Raw genomic sequence first — 6,000 nt, forward strand, 5'->3', positions numbered from 1 at the left:
GCAGGAAGCCCTAGGTTCAGTCCACAGCACCATATAAATCAGTGTTTTTCAACCTGTGAGCCACAATCCCTTTAGTGGTCTATGGACCTTTTCACAGGGATTCCCCTAAGACCATCAGAAAACACAGATATTTACATTATGTTTCATAGCAATTGCAAAATTAGTTATGAAATAGCAAAGAAAGAAATTTTATGGGGGAAGGGAGCTCACCATAGCATGAGGAACTGTAGTAAAGGGTCACAGCATTAGGAAGCTTGAGACCCACTGGTATAGACCAAGTGTGATACACACATGCCTGAAATACCAATAGTTAAGATATAGGGGCAGATGATCAAAAATCTAGGTCATGCTCAGATGCACATTGAGTTTGAGGCCAGTCTGGACTTCATGACACCCTGTCACAAGAATGAAGGGAAGAAAGAAAAGTGATTTAAGTGTGGTGGTATATGCCTATAATCCCAAAATCCCAGCATGAAGAAAGCCCAGGTAAAAGGACTATAAATTTGAGTTATAAATTTGAGTCAAGATGGTCTAAATAAGGCCCTGTCTCAAAAAAAAAAAAAAAAAAAAACTGAAAAAAGGGAGCTATGTTCAATATACAATTTATACACTATGAAAAAACTTAAAGTTCAAACTTAAGAGTATGAAAGAAGCTGGGCAGTGGTGGCGCACTCCTTTAATCCCAGCACTTGGGAGGCAGAGACAGGCAGATTTCTGAGTTCGAGGCCAGCCTGGTCTACAGAGTGAGTTCCAGGACAGCCAGGGCTACACAGAGAAACCCTGTCTAGGAAAAACCAAAAAATTAAAAAAAAAAAAAAAAAAAGAGTATGAAAGAGTGTGGTGTGGGGGCAAAAAGTATCACAGAAGAACTGAGTCTTTCTTTGTTTTTTCTTATTTCAAGAAAGGGTCTCACTCTATAGCTCTGGAACTCACTACGCAAAACAGGATGGCCTCAAACTCATAGAGAGATCTGCCTGTCTTTACTCCTTAGTGCTAGAATTAAAGGCATAACTCACTACACCCAGTAAAACAAGGTCTTAATAGTGAGTAGACTGGCCTCAAACTTCTGATTCTCAACCAGACTTTGTCCCACATACCTGTAGTACAAACAGTCAAGAGCCTGAGGCCAACTTGAGCTACAGTGACATCCTGCTTGACCAAAAAAAGGAAGAAAGAAAAAGAAAGAAAAGAAAAAGCAAAAACTGAGGGCTAGTGATACAGCTAAATTGGTAAAGTGATTGCCTGGCATGCAGGAAATCCTGGGCTCAATTTACAGCACTGCAAGAAACACACACCTGATTTTGCAATCTTTATTCTACCTTTTGAGTTCTGGAAATACAAATCATAGCATCAAACATGCTAGACAAGTAGTCTACCAATGCCTAGTCCCAGAATAGTTTTGAAAAACTGGAACTTTTAAAAATATGTATGTCCGTGTGTGTGTGTGTGTGTGTGTGTGTGTGTGTGTGTAACCACAGAAGAGCAGAGAAATACATTTTTTTGAGACAGGAATCTTTCATAGCATCTGAAGCTCACCATTTCAGCTTAACTGAATGGTTAGCAAGCTTCAGAAACTCTCCTGTTTCTTGAGAGCTGGGATTAGGATAAATACTGGCTTCTTATTCAGGTACTAGGGATCTTAACCCCGGTTCTCATGATTCCACAGCAAGTACTTTACTGACTGGACCATTTTCCCCAGCTCCAAAAAATTTACGTGCTTCAAGATGCTCTGTGCTCTGAAATTTTTACAAGAAAGTAAAACCTGAAGACAAAGTATGTGAAATGTACTTTCCATAAATGTTTCATATGACCTTAAAAGAAAGGTAAGATAAATTAAACATTATAATCCCTTGTTCATTGCTGAGGAAATACCTTAGAAAAAGTTAAGTGATTTGGTCAAGAGATATAATTCAAAGCAGTCATAACTTCAAATCCCTAGTTCACTTAGAAAAACCCTTATTAACTTGTTTTATTTTTTAGAACATTGCATAAATGAGAAGCTGACCCGCTATCAATAACCGAGGAAAATAAAACAGGCAAGGCATGACTAGCATACACCTGCAATCCTAGCATTTAGGGGCCAGAGACAGGGAATCGGAAATTCAAGGTTATCCTTGGCTACACTGTGAGTTCAAGGCCATCTTTTCTTTAAAGACTCTCTCAAAAAAAAAAAAAAAAAAAAAAAAAAAAGAAAGAAAGCCTCAACATAAATGAACAAACAAACAAGGCTCATTATGAAAGTACAGCAAAACCTTTTAAAGTTTTGGACCAGTTCACATGGGGGGGGGGGGGGGGCGTTTAAACATTCCAGGCCTGGCCAAGCAGGCCTATAATCCCAACTACTCAGGATGAGAGTGGGTACAAAGTTCGAGGACTGCCAAGCCTGACCAATAGAATGAGTTGAGTTGAGACCAGCTTGAGTTGAGTGAGACACTATCTCAAAAGGTACATAGCTCTGTGGTGGAATGCTTGCTTGGCATGAGGGAGAGCCGAGCTTTAATTTGCAGGCTTACAAAAGAAATAAAAATGTCCAAAAGGTAGCCTGACCAGGAGCCTCCAGGGCCCTATTTTCTCCTGGTAGTTTGTAATCTGTTCCAGAGAAACAGTCACTCAAGGTGTAACTCAAAAAGCCCGAAAAAGGAAATATTTAGAGGGCTAAGTTTCTCTAGGGCGGTCCTGACCCGTGGCACAGTTGACTAAATTCCTAAGAGAGGTCTTCGCTATACTTTGCTGTTCTCTGGGGAAGATGTGGCTCCTGTGGCCAGAGCATCTCCCGCGGACAAAGCCCGGAGCTCCGCTCCGGAGGGCTATGCGTCCTAGGGCTCAGTCTCGGGGCACCGCCCCCTCCCGGATCCCCTAAACAGACACTGCCAGAGATCGGAGCCGCCACCTGCCCGACGCCGTGGGCGGGGAGAACTGTGGGGGGGTGGGCTGGGCAGGTGCCCGGGCTAGCGGCGGCTCAGGAAAGGCACCGGTGGGACAGACTTGGAACCCCTGAGAGCGGAGCCAAGTACGCGCTGGCGGCCTGTGCCTCTAGGGCGGCAGCCGCAGAGGGATGGCGCCGGCCCTGAGTGAGGGGAGAAGGGATGCGGTCCCCGGAGAAGCCAAGTCTACCCGCCGCCCCTTGCCCGCCGCCCCTCCCGCCATCCTGAGAACCGCCACTCACGGGCAAAGGACACACCCTCCGTCCCTTTGCAGGCCCGGGCTTCCTCACTCTGCCCGCTCTCCGGACCGCTCACCTCTCAGAGAAGTTGTCACCATAGCCGTCGCTGTCGCCAAAGCCTCCGACACTACAACCGCCGCCGCTCCCTCAAGGCCTCGCCCCTTGCTCTGCTCCCGCCTACTGCTCCAACAAGCACCCAGCTACCCCCGCGGGCCCAAGACCCGGAACCACTTCCTTCCGGAATGGTCTGGTCCCACCCCCTCTGGCCCCGCCCACAGTGCCCACCTCCGGCCAAACTTGCTTTCAAGGAGAAGCTCGGGCTTCGAGCCCCGCCCAGACTGCTTCTGCGGGCTCTCTATTGCGCTTTGCTGGCTGCGCTTCCCGCGGTTGTCTAAGAGGCTAAAGTGCTCCCAAGCTCATCAGGCTAGAAGGAAGGGAAGCACCAGATGGTGCAAGTCCAGGGCCCTTTGTAGTTGAGGATCTCGGCTTAGAGGTCAGCCCTCGACTTGGTCCCCTGGGTCTCCCTGCCTTGTGTGCTGCTAGACACACCAAGAGGCAGAGGTATCCGCCAAGCGCTTCTAGCTCTTTACGTGGCCCTCAAAGCCTATCCAGAATCTACACTTCTGAGCCTGCTTCCCCTTAACCTTTGTTCCCACGTATTTAATTTCTAACCAATCATCCAACTTTTCACCATTTCCCATAGCCTCCAAGGAAGGGTCTACTTGGAGAACGGGAACATCTGAGCTTTCCAAATAGGTTAATGGTCCCAATAAATACCAACCCCTCTCTGTCTGCTCTCCTCCCTTTGATATTTTCTTCTTTTTCTTTCTCCTTTCTCTCTACTCTCTTCTTCCTCCTCTTTTGTGCCTGTAGGACTCTGTTTTTATGTCCATGTGTACTTCGTGTGTGTGTATGTGTGTGTGTGTGTGTGTGTGTGTAAGAGAGAGAGAGAGAGAGAGAGAGAGAGAGAGAGAGAGAGAGAGAGAGAGAGAGAGAACACGTGTGTATGGAGGCCAGAGGGCAATCTCGGGTGTCATTCCTTGAGGAGTTTTGTTTAGGGTGACAGGGTTTCTCACTGGTCTGAAACTTTCCAAGTAGGCTAAGCTGCTGGCTAGCAAGTCCCAGGCATCTTCCTATCTCTGCCTCCTCACTACTGGAGTTACAAGCATGCACCACCATGCCTGTCTCTTTTTACACGAGGTCCTGATCCTTGCAAAGCAAGCACTGTACTAATAAATCTATCTCCCTAGGATCACTGCCCCCTTCCCCCATTTATCACTCACTCTGTTTGCTGTACTGTAGATGGAACCCAGGACCATGCACTCGGTGTGCAAGCAGGCTACCACTAAGCTCTGCTCCCAACCTGGTTACTTTCAAATTTTCTTTTCTCGCATACTCTATATCATCTCCAAGGGGATGTGTCCTGTTTTCCTTTGAAGTTTCCCCACTTGGCAGCATTGATACACATTTTCTCCCTAGTAAAATATTTCTCCCAGAGTTTTGTACTGCCTGGTAGAGCCAAGTGTTAACCTCCCTTGTTACTGTCACCTCCTGACAGCATGATGTTGGTCCTCCTCTTCCTGCCATTCACTGTCATCATCCCAATGAATTCAGCCTGAATGAGTAAATCATTTTTCCTTAGGCTCATTAAGCCAAATGACCTTTAAAGTCTCTGGAGGGGGGAGAATACATGTGTGTATATATGAAGTCGAGGTGACAGGTACATCTCAAGTATGGTTTCTCAGGAGCAGACCACCTTTACTTTTCTTTTTTGTTTTGTTTTCTTTTTATTTATTTATTTTTTTCACCTTTACTTTTCTAAGACAAGGTCTTTCGCTGAGCCCCAATGTTTTGGCTAGTCATATGCCAATTTGACACAAGCTAGAGTCATCTGAAAGGAGGGACACTCAATTGAGAAAAATAGCTCCATAAGATCTACCTATAGGCCATTTTCCTAATTAGAGGTCATTGTGGGTGTTGCCATCCCTGGGCTGGTGGTCCTGGGTTCTGTGGGAAAGCAGGCTGAACAAGCCCTGGAGAGCAAGCAAGTAAAGCAATACCCATCCATGGCCTCTGCATCGGCTCCTGCCTCCAGGTTCCTACCCTGCAGGACTTCCTGTTCTATCTTCCTTCAGTAATGGGCTGCAGTGTGGAGGTGGAAAGAAAATAGCTCCTCTTCTCCTCAACTTGCTTTTTGATCATGGTGTTTCATGACAGCAATAGAAACCATAACTAGAACACCAGAGCTCACCAATTAGTTTAAGTTGGCTAGCTGGCAAGCCTAGAGATATTTTTGCCAGCCTTGATTGACAAGCTGGCAGCCACCACACACAGCATGTTTACTTGGATTTCAGACATCAAATCCTGGTCCCCAGGCTTGCAGTGCAAGCACTTTACCAACTGCTCTATCTCTCCAGGCACCAAATAACCTTAACTTCTGCTATGCCCACCCATTCTCATGGTAATTGCTCTAGAAAATCTGTCAGGCATGTCCATACCATCACCCCATGAACCATGCATTCTGTAATAGCTTTGAGTGCATCTATACATTAAAAAAATCAAAAACCTACTTAAAGAGATATTTTGTGGTTCTTTTTTGTCACTCAACTAGATAGTTCTCAAGCATGAACTTTATATATGACAATGTCATGTTGTGATGGCAAAGGTAGGAGACACCTGACTTCTCTGGTTCGAAAATGATCCCTTTTGAAATCTTATTTATTGGCTCCACAGTCCTCATCCTTGAGATATAGTCTGAGCACACAGTCTTCACTGACCACAGAGCTCTTGCTTCCCATAAACTTTCTATTCAACTGAAACCCATATTTTGTACAGCA

The 6,000-nt window shown here is 45.8% G+C and overlaps 1 protein-coding gene across 11 annotated transcripts in view; it reads right to left on the bottom strand.

The window, feature by feature from the left end:
* The window catches only part of Bclaf3 (BCLAF1 and THRAP3 family member 3), a 61,452-nt gene extending 58,064 nt beyond the window's left edge, over positions 1-3,388 (bottom strand). For 9 of the 11 annotated variants that reach the window (XR_013105870.1, XR_013105871.1, XM_034485476.2 and 6 more), the window contains exon 1: positions 3,240-3,388. The gene's annotated coding sequence lies outside the window, so the exon portion shown is untranslated. Of the gene's footprint in view, positions 1-3,166; positions 3,218-3,239 lie in introns of those variants that run through there. The other 2 variants (XM_076918389.1, XM_076918390.1) reach the window with 2 other exon arrangements.
* Positions 3,389-6,000: the final 2,612 nt, after the last annotated feature.

Source organism: Arvicanthis niloticus, chromosome X (assembly GCF_011762505.2).
Source record: "Arvicanthis niloticus isolate mArvNil1 chromosome X, mArvNil1.pat.X, whole genome shotgun sequence".
In the NCBI taxonomy this organism is placed as follows: Eukaryota; Metazoa; Chordata; class Mammalia; order Rodentia; family Muridae; genus Arvicanthis; species Arvicanthis niloticus.